Source organism: Cupressus sempervirens, chromosome 7, assembly GCF_028749045.1.
Source record: "Cupressus sempervirens isolate cs-2001-9-10 chromosome 7, ASM2874904v1, whole genome shotgun sequence".
In the NCBI taxonomy this organism is placed as follows: Eukaryota; Viridiplantae; Streptophyta; class Pinopsida; order Cupressales; family Cupressaceae; genus Cupressus; species Cupressus sempervirens.
In genome coordinates, this window is record NC_143124.1 from 668,566,734 (window position 1) to 668,581,083 (window position 14,350).

The 14,350-nt window shown below is 37.4% G+C and overlaps 1 pseudogene across 1 annotated transcript in view; it reads right to left on the reverse strand.

Moving 5' to 3' along the window:
- Positions 1-12,284, reverse strand: part of LOC149548439 (uncharacterized) — a 38,657-nt pseudogene extending 26,373 nt beyond the window's left edge. The window contains exon 1 of the transcript XR_016354027.1: positions 9,788-12,284. The product of XR_016354027.1 is annotated as an uncharacterized LOC149548439 (transcript). The remainder of the gene's footprint in view (positions 1-9,787) is intronic.
- Positions 12,285-14,350: the final 2,066 nt, after the last annotated feature.

Consider the following 14,350-nt stretch of genomic DNA (forward strand, 5'->3'; position numbering starts at 1 on the left):
AGGACTGTAATCTGCATCAAAACAATGAATGAAATCCAAAACTTTTGAGAAAACTCTCCATTTTTCCTTTTTAGTCTCCTACTCTTGCAGGGAATATTCATTTCTTATTATGTCTTCAAGAAAATAGAATTCATGTTCAGTTTTACCCAACTTAACCCTATGTCTGAAAGCCAAATGATAAAATCCCTCAATGTCGCAAAAACAAGGGCGAAAAACAGCCATCTTATAAGAATCCAAAATCTTGTGCAGAGAAAGCCAACCCCCTTTTGTGATTACAAATTGATGGGCCACTGTACAAGTGGGGAATATTGACCCTCTTGATCTTTTTAGCAAATAGGTTTCCTCCAATCCTCCCAGCTGCCACAAAAATTCTACTACTCCTACTTTTAAAGGCACTTGGTAAGGTAACACATAGGGAGTGCCTCTAAAACCATAAATTCTGATGACAGTTGAAACTGAATACGGAATGATGTCTCCCCAATTGTGTGAAACCTTCAAACCAATAGGATTGTCTAGGGGCCTATTAAGACCTGCCAATGCCTTGGGTATTCTGGTATTGTCACTCAATAATAAACATCTCAGCTTTGAAGCAAAATATCTATCAAATTTGACAAAACTGGCTTTCTCTGCTTCCCAGGTCATATCTGCACTCCATAATTGGACTGACAGTGCTTCCCCATCTTGTTCCCTGCTTAACTTCATCCCTTTTCCAAAATATGTTATTCCTTTGAACAAAAACATGTGCATTATCAAAGAATAGTGACCAAAAATCTTTTCCACCTTGCCCTTAGCAATGCCAACTAGGCCATTATGAATTTCTTCAGCTAAATAAGAAGCAAAATCAAAAATTATGTCCACACCAAAAGAGGAAATCTAAATAATCATGTACATAAAATCCACAAGCATAAACTCCTCGTCATCTTTCCCAAAAACTTTGCACAGAGTCCTGTATGCCTCTATAGCCCTGGCATTGAAGTATGCTCTTTTGAAAGGTTCTTTTGAGGCTGTTGTTATTGCTGGTAGAGTTCCAATTTTACCTATATGTGCCCTTAGTGCACCTTGCCTAACAGCATCCTTCTTTGACATGTACTCTTTTTCTAAGCCTTTTAAATCAATTGGCACATGGTAGTCAGTGAGAGGCCCTAAACCAAATACTTGCCTAATTTCCTCCGGGCTGATTGAGATTAGAACTTCACCATCAATTCTCCTCACTACTCTAATTGCTTGGTCATAGTTTTTTGCTACAGCCTCAAGGAGGTCATAATCCATAAAGACACAAGGAACCACCAATTTCCCTAAATCAAAATTCCAGATATTGGCATGTGGGGCAAACAAGTTTCTCTCTGAAAACCATTTCTTAAATAAATCTAGACCACTCTGAGAAGTGTTAGCATCCCGAACCCAATTTCCCTTATCATATAACCCATCTCCGACTCTCAGCCTAGGGTTTAATGAAGTTAGCTTTTTAACTTGTATAGTTTCAATGGTGGATTCAAGGAGCAATTCAAGCAGGTCATCATGGATGTTCCTATCCAGATAATTCTCTTGCCCAGAAAACACCTTCTTTGGAGGCATCTTGACTTTAATTCACAGAAACTAAAATGCTACAGAGGTTATAGTGTATAAGTACTTGCTTGTCTGCTTGTTCTTCTCTGTAATTCTGCAATAGCTTGCGAACAATGTGAAATTGCTTCACGTTTTTGTTAGACTCAACACAATATTCTCAGTAAGCTCTTGTGCTCAGAAAACTTGAAATCTTTGTTCGCATGAGATAAGAATGGTGAGATCTTCTGTAATATACTCTGTCTTTTCACACGCGAAGCTTTCAATCCTCATAAATGAACTATAGTGGAAAAAGAATGGCACCACCTTCTACGTTCAAATTTACACTGTTGATCTTTGAAAAATCCTACGATCCAGGGATGCTAGCAGGAGTGACTCACGTTCTACTTGACATGTTGGCAGTCAATCCAATGATATTTTGCCATGTGTACCTTTCCCTCACTGTTGGCACTTCAAACTGGACCCACTAACTTCTGAGGACACATGTTGTTGAGTCGCTACCTCGCTATACATAAAGAGTGAGCATGTTGCCATAGTGAGGAGGCGACAACCTTTGATCTGATCTTAATCTGATGGTAGGCGCTTTACTGTATTTTTATCACTAGAGTGGTGAGTCCCTCCTTGTTCACTATGTCGCTATACATAAAATTCGAGCAACTTATCATAGCAACACTGCGACAGCCATAAATCTGGGCTTGATCTAATGGTGAGGAAACTTGCATGACGTGCATACACTATGGTGGGTCCCCAGTCGCTATGTCGCATAGAGTAAATAGTGGACATCTTTTTATAGCGACAAGGCGACTATCGTTGATCTCATCTTAATCTGGCGATCACAATTCTTCATTCGGCCTCTGACTGGAGCGTGGGTTCAAGTTATTGCTGACGTGAGAACGTACTGTCCAGCTGGCTCATAAATTAATATTTTAATCCTTGTTATATTACCTCGTGGCTTAGGTCCCACCACATGCCCACTTTCCGGCTAGGTGCTATGTCACTAACGGCGAGGCGCAAAGTTTTTTCAATCGCGACATAGCGACCTCTGGTGTTCTCAATTTTTCTAGTGCATGACATGTATCCAGCTGGATGCCACTGTGTCCAAAGGTTGCGTGAGTCATATCTGACGAAGCAAATGTCTGGGACCCACATTTTAAAACTGTTGTTGCGCTATCATTTTCCGTCGAGGCGCTATGTCACTAATGGCAAAGATTGTTCATTTTTCGATCGCAACATAGCAACCTCCGATGCCTTGTTAAAATCTGGTGCTAGAAAGATAAATACATGTCAAATCAATATTATCCTAATTAGTGCTTCTGACAGAACAATAAAACCGCACGTCCACCATGCCACTTGGGAAGTTTATGGTCACCGAAAAACTTAAAAGTAACCGTCATCTGTATTTTCTGTTAAGGTGCCATGTCGCTACCGGCATGGCGCAAAATTTTTTTGATAGCGAAATGGCAACCAATCGAAAAAATTTGAATTCTGTTGACGCCTTTTGTATTTCGTTGTTTTGGTTCCTTTTTCAGTTCTAACAGCTCTGACATGAAAAACGTGATCAAAACACTTTTGACGCAATGCATTCTCTAATTGCCACACCTCCGTTTTTCGACATCGCCCCATAATTTCGCGACAGTCGCTATGTCGCATAGGGTAAAACACTTGCATCTTTCGATAACGACGATGCGACTGCCATAGATCTTACAAGGATCGGATGGTGTGAAACAAAAAGGAAAGGCGCCACTTGGGGGCACGAAAGATTTGAATTGGACACAAAATATTCACATTTTAAAAGTTTTGCGCTCGAAAATTTAAAAGGAACAAGACATAGGGTTTAACCAAGTTTTTCAAAGATTAACAAATTTGTAGGACCAAAGACCAAAAACCCTATTCTCCATAACGGACTCGAGTCTGATTTTTTGTACCTAGATTGGGGAAATTTTATCTTGCAGAAAATCAAACCAACATAACTGACAATGGGGGAAAATTGTGTTCCTCTGCCTTCTCTCATTCTTGTGAGAACAACTCAACATAAAGCCACCAATTAACAACACCCTACACTCCTAAACAAAACAGTACTGCTGATAAAATGAACCACATGATCATTGAGATTGCAAGGTCTATGCTTGAAGGTAGGAGTGCTTCAAAGAAATTTTGGGCTGAAGCAGTCAACATTGTCATCCATCTTCTCAACCCCTCTCCTAACTTAGCTATCAAGAAACGAACTCTAGAAGGGGCCCGGTCATGTCATAAGCCCAAAATCAATCATCTCAAAAAAATTGGATCGATTGCTTTTGTCGCCATCCTTGATGCTAAGCACACCAAGTTGGATGCCAAGAGCCAAAAATTCATGCTAACCAGCTACAATGATAATCACAAAGCTTGCCAACCAGTTAACACCAAGACAAATCGTCTCATCTATAGTCATGATGTGGTCTTTACCAAAGAACAAGGGTCATTCCAACTCTCTCCTCTAGTCATGGATTTAGAGGATCAACCTCTCAAGGCTGAAGGCTTGGATGTCTGTCTTCCATTAGGTCCAGCTAATGGGGGGCTCTGGTTGCTCTTGTTCCTATATCTCCTCCAGTTGCTTCTCTAGCAAGATCACCCAAATATATAGCGATACCCCCTAATTTTCCTCAAGATTCATCCAATTTTTTGTTTGATGAGCTTGATCTTGTTGCACCTCCTACTAGTGATATTGGCACTTCAACTTTTCGACCTAAATGGTGGGATAAGACACTTGGTGATTTTCATGATGATGAGCCTATCGAGAGTAGAACTGCTTGGGAAAAAACAACTTATAATTCTATCAATCTTTCTCTCATTGCCAACATTCACATTGTGTATGAGCCTCAAACATACATAGAGGTGAAAGGGATACCTGAGTGGGAAGAAGCTACCAAGACTAAGCATCATAGTCTATTGAAAACTAACACTTGGATTCTATCATATCTTCCCTGAAGGAAATTAAGCTTCTCTTAGGGTGAAGGAATTGATTATGAGGAGACCTTTGCTCCAACAGCAAAGATGAGCACCATCAAATTAGTCCTCAACATGGAAGCTTAATGTGGTTGGAAGGTCCATTAAATGGACTTAAATAGTGCCTTCCTGAATAGTGAGTTACAGGAAGAGGTTTACATGATGCAATCTCTTGGATTCAAGGTTGTCAGTAAAGAACACCAAGTACTCAAATTGGTAAAAACATGTTATGCCTCAAAGAGGCTCCTCGAGCATGGTGCATGAAATTAATAAGTACCTCACAGATTAGGATTTCCAAAGGAATCCTAACTCAAATTTGTATGTCAAGACTGCTAGTAATGATATCATCCTTTAGGTAATATATGTTGATGATTTGATAATCACTGGCAGCTCAACATCTTTGATTCAGTGAATTAAACTGAATGTATGCTAGTCTTTTGACATGACCGACCTTGGGCTTCTCCACTACTGCCTAGGTGTCAAAGTTTGGCAGCATTCTCATAGCACCTTCATCTCTCAATCTAACTATGCAAGAGCTCTACTAAAAATATTCAAAATGTAAGACTAAAAACCGGTATCTACACCTATGAAGTTTGGTTTGAGGTGGTCAACCAAATTTGGTTCTCCTGTTGAGAATGAACCCGTATTCAGGCAACTAGTGGGCAATTTGATCTATCTCATCGCCCCTAGACCTGATATTATCTTTACACTTAGTTATATATCTAGCATCATAACAATTCCTACTTCAGATCATTGGGTTGTAGCAAAGCCCATCCTATGCTATGTCAAAGGCACTCCAGACTTTGGTATCCTCCACAGACGAACCAAAGATCCCAAACTACATAGATTTGGATTCGAGAGGCTCTATTGATGACAAAAAGTCTAATTTCGGGTATGTCTTTAGTTTGGGCACACGTGCTATCACTTGGACTAATAAGAAGCAACAAGTTGAATCTCTTTCCTCACCAAAAACTTAATATCAAGGAACAGTCAAGGCAGGTCGTGGGGCAGTTTGGCTTTGAAGAATGTTTTTTGACATTCACATGTATCAAGTAGGCCCATCACCCCTCTTTAGCGACAATCAAGGGGTACTCAAACTTGTCAAAAATCCAATATTCCAATAGCGAATCAAGCATACTGACATTCATTGTCACTTCGTCTATCAGCTAGTTAAAGATGGAACCATATACTTATAGTATGTTACCACAATAGACCAAACTACACATATTCTCACCAAGTCTCTCCTTCCAAATACGTTTTGTTAAGTTTAGGGAGCTCCTTAGTATAGTTGAAAGATTGACCATTAAGGGGAGATATTAGAATAATATCTCTGTAATATCTTGTTTATTATTATTTTAATGGTCAATGTTGTAAATCTTGTAAATATTAGAATATTTCTAATATTTTTATTTGTTTGTTATTAGAATAATTCTAATAACAACGATTGTTTTGTAATAGAAACATCATCTTTTTAACTATAAATGAGTGGCTTCCTCAATCATTAATTCATTCATTTATTTTACCAATACCTTGTAATAGTTACTTAGAACAACAAAGAAGTAATGTGTTTATAAGTTTAAATTAGAAATAATCTAGGTTATTGTATTCGCTCCTGAATGGGCAAAATCGAAATTCAATTCGCATTAAATTGAAGTCAACCCTGGTTCGATCTAAATTCACCAAATGTCTGCTAAATTCCCTGTGGGTTCTTCATTTCACACCTTGGATGAATATTAACCAATTTTGAGCAAATTTGGGAGTCAAACAAAGAACCCGGATGGAATGACAACGAATTTCGAGCGAATCTGGGCATACAACAAAAAAACGTTTGACTTTTTATGGTTTGGAAAGGTGTTTTACTTTATTATAGTCGTTTTTTATCTCATATTCACACCCAACCCTAAAATGACGCCCTCACCCATATTCGGTGTTCGCACTTCTTATTACGACGGTTTGTTTTTGTGTTTCAACTTTCTGCTCGCGGTATATTTTTTCATTTGTTTTTGTGCGTTTGACTCACCTTCAAGCTTCAGCTGTGTGCATTTGTTCTTGAACCAAAGGTCCAAAACGTTGACTCCAACGGCAGCAATTGCAAAGGTAGCAGTTTGTATTTGATACATTTTCTTCTCCAACTCTAGAGATAAAAAAAGAGGTAGGGAAAAATCAAAAATTGCATGCAACTTGTTAGATTTGAATTGTTCTAACTTCTTACAAATTGTTCTTAGTTTTTAAATTTTCATTCTGAACTTACTAATATATGCTAAGTATCCAATATAGTTTAGTTTGAGTAGATAAATGAGCTTTTTTCATATTTAATTTTTTGTTTTATTTATTGTGTAATTTTTTAATTTTTTTGTAGATTCTATCATGGCTGCAAGTGATTTGGTTGGCAATAATCCCCACTTCAAAATCGACAAATGTTCCCCACTTGGAGACATGTGCAAATGAATCGACAAATGCCGGGTGGAGGAGGTTATGTGTGAATTTGTGGCCATTATAAGGAGCTATTTAGTAGCTCTTACAATAGAGTATAAGTACATTTGTGCTTTATTCCTCAAAAAGGCATCAAATTTTGCAGTAGGAAGCCAAGAGTAAACGGAGTGCTACCTAAAACATTTCTTCCAAATCACATCATAAACAAATATATTCAAGAACAAAAGCAATCAGAGGAAGTTGTTGGGAGGGCAAATTCTTCACATCCATTGGAAAGTGATAAACCTCTAAAAAAAAGAAAAACATCATCTATGTCTTCAACTACCTCTCCTAGTGAACCACTTGCAAAGAGTCATCCATTCTTGAGTCCTCCTCAACAACAGATTGTAAGTAAAAGAGTAGCGGGACCCTTGGAATCATCATTCCAAAATGAAGCTAGAGACATTGCTGATCAAGCCATAGCCAGCTGCGTTTATGCAAATGGATTGTCATTTAATATTGTTCACTCACCATATTGGCAATACATGGTGAGGGCAATTAATGTGGCTCCAAACGGGTTCAAGGGCCCTAGGTATGAGAAGGTACGCACCACTTTATTGGATGATGAGGTGGCCCGTGTAGAGAATGCCATGTTGCCCATCAAGAATGCATAGGTCAAAACAGGTGTGAAAATAGTATGAGATGGATGGAAAGACGCAAAGAACCATCCTTTGTTGAATGTTCTTGCAGTGTCTACAAGAGGTGCAATGTTTCTAAAAGCAGTGGATTGTGAAGGAGAGGTAAGGGATGGTCCTTTCATTGCAAACATTCTCCTCCAAGCTATTGAGCAAGTTGGCCCCTCAAAATGTTGTTCAAGTAATAACCGACAATGCGAAGAATTGTAAGGTTGTCGGCTTATTGGTTGAGGAGCGGTACGAACACATTTTTTGGACACCTTGTGCGATGCACTCACTCAACCTAATGCTGAAAAAAATTGGCACTAAGGTTGAGTGGATAAAAAAATGTATGAAGAAGCTCAAGAGATCCAAATGTTTGTCACGAACCACCATATGATGCAAGCCATATTCAGACAATTCTTGAAATTGGAGCTCTTGAAGGTAAGTTGAATTGTTTAAAATTTTACCATGTTTTAGAAATCTAGCCACTTTAGTAAACTTTCTATGTTTTCAAATTTTTTATCTATTACTGTTTTGATTGTAAAATAGGTTGTTGAGACCCACTTTGCCTCCAACACTATTGTTTTGAGGCACCTTATCAAGGTTAAAGACGCATTGACTATAATGGTAACTAGTGCTAATTGGATCGTATGGAGGCAATCTAATAGTGATAAAGCAACTGCCATAAGGGGATTGATACTAAATGAATCTTGGTGGGATCATCTTGAGTACCTTCTGAAGATCACCGAGCCTATATTGAGCATGATCCAATACACTGACATGGATAGGCCTTGCTTGGGTAAGGTATATGATGGCATTGACTCCATGATTGAGGACATTAGAAATATCATAAATGAGAAAGAGCAAGATCCTGATGAAAAGTTCTTCAAGGAGCTACAGTTAATCATGATATAGAGATGGAACAAAATGACTACCCCTTTGCATCTACTTACCTTTGCATTGAGCCCCAAATTCTATAGCCAATCGGTCCTCAAGGGGAGTACCACTAGAGTTCCCCCATACAAAGATCCTGAAGTTGCTCAAGGGTACAAGGCAGCCCTTCAAAGACTCTTTCCTGAGCACCTAAGGCCTGTAGTGAGGTCTGAATTTATGAGTTTTGCGAGCACCAATGATTGTGGTCTTGACGCTCTTGAAGAAAATAACCATGTTGATGCTCATAAATGGTGGTACTTCCATGGCCAAAAATACCAACACTTGCAGCCCATTGCCATCAAAATTTTATCACAGGTTAGTTTTTTTAGCTTAACATTCTAATTACTAGTTTCTTGTTGGCAATTATTCAAAACTCTAATTTCTAGTTTATTGTTGGTAAATTTGCAAATCTTGATAGGTTGCTAGTTCATCGTCATCTGAGAGGAATTGGAGCACATACTCCTTCATCCACTTGATAAAACGCAACCGACTAAACTCCAAGAAAGCAAATAACTTGGTGTTTGTGCATTCAAACTTGAGGCTCACAACTCACAAAGAGAATATGTACAAAAAGGGGGAGGCAAAACAATGGGATGTCAAACCAAAGGCCACAAAGTTGGAAGTCCACTTTGATGCATTTGCGATTGAAGATGGTGATCCTGAGATACATAGTACTGATGGAGCTGATCTTGAGGCTATGGCTGAGACTACAATTGAGACCGCTGATGCTAGTGGCACTAATTGTGCTTCTAATCAACAACGGCCTAATGATAATGAATTATTTGATGATTTTTGATGATACATTGATATTTGTCATTTGATCACATATGATGTCTATGACTGATTACTGATTACTGATTCAGTGATTAGTAATGTTGACATTGTTGTTTTAAAGATTAAAGTTTTGAACTGAAACATTCATATGGTATTATGGTGGTATATTTTGACATTTTGTCATGACAATCGAACAAATCATTAATATATGTGGTGGTTGAATTTGCTAAATTGCTTTAGATTAGCATAGTGGTGTATGAACTGGTATGCTGCAGCATATATATATATATACACACACTTGTACAGACGAACCCAAAATGAACCCGAACCCAGTCCAAAAAAAATTTTATCGAATTTTGAACCCGAATGTCGAACCCGCATCCGAACCAGAATCCAAACCGGCAACTTAGAAAATAATTATCAACAAAAATCAACAATTAGCTTACCTGTTAAGTTGTATAAAAGAATATTTTGGAGAAACTTGTTGCCAGCACCTTTGACTTGTAAAGCATCGTAAGGAATGTCAGGAGTCCCATGCATCCTCCGCTGTCCACTACAGTTTCATAACTCTGAGATGGAATAGAAGTTTCATGGAGCTTATTTTTCCTTAATAGCAATCTGTACCCTTTTAAACAGTCTCTGCAATGTGCTATTGTTTAGAATAGGCTTACTAGAAATGCCTTTCTTTGCACTATCTAGCATAATGCTACAAGTTGAGCTGTTTATGTCATTTGAACCAAGGTTACTAGGTACTGGATTATCGTGACACACTAAATGATTTACAAGTAGTTTATAAGCATCATCTGGTCTGCCTGTTGTGCACAGACCATCAACAAGTAACCCATAAGTTACTTCATTAGGAACAAATCCAGATTCCAACATTTTCATGAAGAGGTCAGAAGCTAAATGAACAAGACCGGATTTGCACAAAAAGTTTATCAAAGTGTTGAAAGAAACTGTGTCAGGACCAAAGCCTGCACTATGCATCTTGTCAAATATTTGCTTTGCTGCTTCTATATCTCGAGCTTTGCAAAAGCCATCCAGTAGAACATTATATGTATAGCAGTTTGGAACCACACCACTGTTGCACATCTGATTATACAACTCATGGGCATCTGCAGGTCTACCAGCCTTAAAAAGTCCACAGATAATGACCGTGAAAGTAACAACATCAACAGAGCTCTTTGATTCTAAGGCCCTCCTGAAAAGTTTCATTGCTTTGTGTACTTCTCCTACTTTCATAAGATGATCAAAAAGTATCGTATGACCGTGAGGATCAAAATCCAAGCTGTTTTGAATAATCACTTGATGGAAACGGACAGCATCCATCTCCCTACCTGATCGAACAAGTCCCATCATCATTGCACTGTATGTATGTCGATCCGCATACCCCTTGGCCAACATATCTTTGTAAAGATCCAGAGCTTTGGACAAATGCCCTGCCTTACAAAGACCGCTAAGAAGGGAATTGCAAGCAATAGCATCCATTTGAAAGTCTCCTTTTGTGAAAAGTTCGAGTGCGGAAAAGAATTTGCTCGATTTACAAAGACCCGACACTAATGAGCTGAAGGTCACAGAATCTGGCTTCAAACCCCTTTTCTGCATTTCATTAAACGTAGTAATCGCATCTCCATGTCTACCTCCTTTGCAAAAACAATGAATAAGGATATTGTACGATACCACATCTGGAACGTATCCTTTCAATTCCATCGCATCCCATACCTCCAGGGCTTGGCTAAACATGCCAGCTTTCCAAAGCCCTTTGATGAGACAAGTATAAGTGACAACAGTTGGAATGTTTCCACTTCGTCCCATACTGCAAAATAAATTACAGGCAGCCTCAACTTGACCTGCATTACAAAGCCCATTAATCAAAATACTCCAGGTAATGACTGAAGGAACATAACCGTACTTCATCATAAAACCCACTATAGGAAATGATTCATGAACATCTCCATACTTAGAAAGACCATGAATGAGTCTCGTATATGTGCCAAAGTTGGGGACATAACCTTTACTGATCATGACCTTAAGGACCCTCTGGGCCTCGTACATGCTGCCTGCCTTGCAATAGCCATTGATAGCGGTGGAGAAGGTGAAAAAATTAGGAAAACGTATCGACCCAAATGCTGATGAGGCCATATTTACCTGATTTGTTTTAAAAAAGACATCTACAATTAAATTTTGAGCTAAAATGTCGGTCATACATCCAAAGCTATGCATTTGCTTGATTGTTTCGAGGGCTTCTTCAACCATACCTGCGTGGCTGTAGATTCTAAGAAGCGTAATAACAGTCTTCACGCTCATTGCACAGCCAATGTCACGCAATTCTTCAACAACTCCATTTGCATTGCGATGCTTGTCAATCATCCTTCTTATCACTCCCACCATGTGATCATAAATGTGTGAAGATGGTTTGAAGGCCTTCTGTTTCCCGAACCAGATGAATAAGTTTAAGGCCATGATATCTGATGGGCATTCCCCTATGACCCTGCTTAAAATTTCTGAACTAGTTTTCTGTCCCTTTCGCTTAAAGTTATTATTCGAAGTTTTTTTAGTATGTAAGAAATGAGAATTACAGGGCCTAATGACAAAATATATATTGATTCTGCAGGGGAGTTTTCTAAAGAGTATCATTTGCTCTGTTTGCAGGCCACCCCAACGTTGGTTTGGTAATTTCCTGCGGCGGACGGGATAAACCCTAAACCCTGAGGTACCGTTGAAATTTAAACCCCATGGGGGTAGAGAAATTTCTTTGAAGCATAAATCGGGTAATGGTGGTAAGCTTGCAATTTGAGTTTTCTTCTCGATCCTAAATTTCTTTTCTTTTTTAAATTTAAGAGTCTAATTTTCGGCGGAATACTTTTGCCAAGATTACAGATTTAGCCTTATCTAATTTTTAAGATTCTAGGCATAGCCTTTGATCTAGTTTAGGATTATAGATGTAGTCTTTAATCTAGTTTTAAGATCATATGTATGTATGAAGAGAAACTACTTAAAGCATATATCGGGTAATGGTTGAAAGCTTGCACTAACCTATCTTGTCACATGATTGGAGTTTTCTTCTCGATTTTAAATTTCATTTTTTTTTCAAATTTAAGAATCTAATTTTCACCTGAATACTTTTGCCAAGATTACACATTTAGCCTTATCTAATTTTTAAGATTTTGGGCCTAGTCTTTGATCTAGTTTAAGATTATAGATGTAGTCTTTGATCTAATTTAAGATCATATGTATGTATGATGATTTAGTATAAGATATTAGTGTAATTTGAATTCACATTAATGTTATGTGTATCATTTATTTTCCATTCAAATTAATTTTAATTCCTACATCTATACACTCAATAGATGTAATGTATATACTAGCACTTGTATCTAAGAAGGTTTAAGGGATTAGTTCATAGGAAATTATAGGTAAAATTTGAAAAATAAAAATAATTTTTTTCTATAAAAATATAAATTTTGTATATTAGTTAAAATATTTATAAAATAATTTATAATTAAATTATTTTTAATATATTTTTTAGTACATTTATTATTTCATAAAAATATTTAGAGACTATGCACAAAATAGATTCAATGAAATAAAAGAAAATCACTTGTCTTTAATTAATGCAAGAGACTTGAGCAAGATGATTCAGAGCATAAGCATTTGTCAAGATAAGGAGAGTTTGATGGGTTGTACATATTGCAACTGTCAAATCTTTGACAAATATGCATGTAAAATACGTAAACATTAAACAAGGTGTGTAATGTCTCTGTTTTGGTTGACATCATTTTGTGTTTCGGATCAGTCTATCATGGACTCTCGTAGACTAGTGGTTGTGATGAGAGAGTCATTTTGGCGTTTATTTGGTGATTGGATGGCTCATTATGCTCTTGGAGATATTATTTTATTTATATTTTATCATCACTTCTTATACAGGGCCTACATGTTATAATTCTAAGCTGAGTTGCACTTTTATTTTACAAAGTTATTTATTATAAAAAAAAGTGCATTATAATGGGAATTTATAATGGATGTTTCTAGAAGTTCTTAGTAACTTCTTAGAAAAGGATGTTTCTAGAAGTTCTTAGTAACTTCTTAGGAGAGTAGATAAATAGAGGGTTTGGGCTCTCATTTGGATACATCGGATTTGGTAACTCAACTACACCTTCTATGAGCATTTGTGGAGCTTGATAGTTTGCAAATATTCAGCATAATCCTTGAGAACGATACCTCTCAAGAGATTGCATAATTGAGGAAGTGAAAGGCCTTCTGAAGGGTTGCACTTTGGAAGTGGTATTCAGCCATTTCAAGTTGAGCTTAATTTGTATACTCAGACTACCTAAGGGTTTGAATTTTTGGAAGCAGTCTGAAAAAGCAGATCCAAAAAAGCATATCCAAAAAAGCAGTTCGAAAAAGCAAAGCAAAAAAGCAGATCTGAAAAAAGCAAGTGAAAAAAGCAGATCAAAAAAAGCAAAGTAGAAAAGGCAGCATTGGAGAAAATTATTACAGCCATCTACAACTAGGTTCCTTTGTTAGCATTGCATTTTAGGTGTTATAAGTTTCAACTGTAGGTGTGCATTATACCAACATTATCATTTTTGTAATCCATGTAAATGCCAAAAGTCTTGACCATATTTCATGAGCATTGTATTAGAAATTTCATTGCAATTAAGGAGATAATAGTTGTTGGTGTCATTCGAGCAATTCAATATCAGTATTTATTAGCTAGTTAGTTTGCATACCAAATGTTTGTAAAAATGCCAGTTGGTTGTAGGTGTTCATTTCTCATGTTTAGATCATATATATGCATTGTATATTGCCAAAATTAGTTGCACATTCATGTTAAGTCATTGTTTAGTCAATTCAGAGTCTGCTTGCAAGCATTCTTATTGATGCTAAGTGAAGGAAAGAGCCATAAAAGCAAACTAAAATTTTATATCAGTCATACGACCCTTGTATGCAAAGTGTTTTCTTGAACCTTTATCATCATTTTGGAATTAGATTTGAGCAAGGTCATT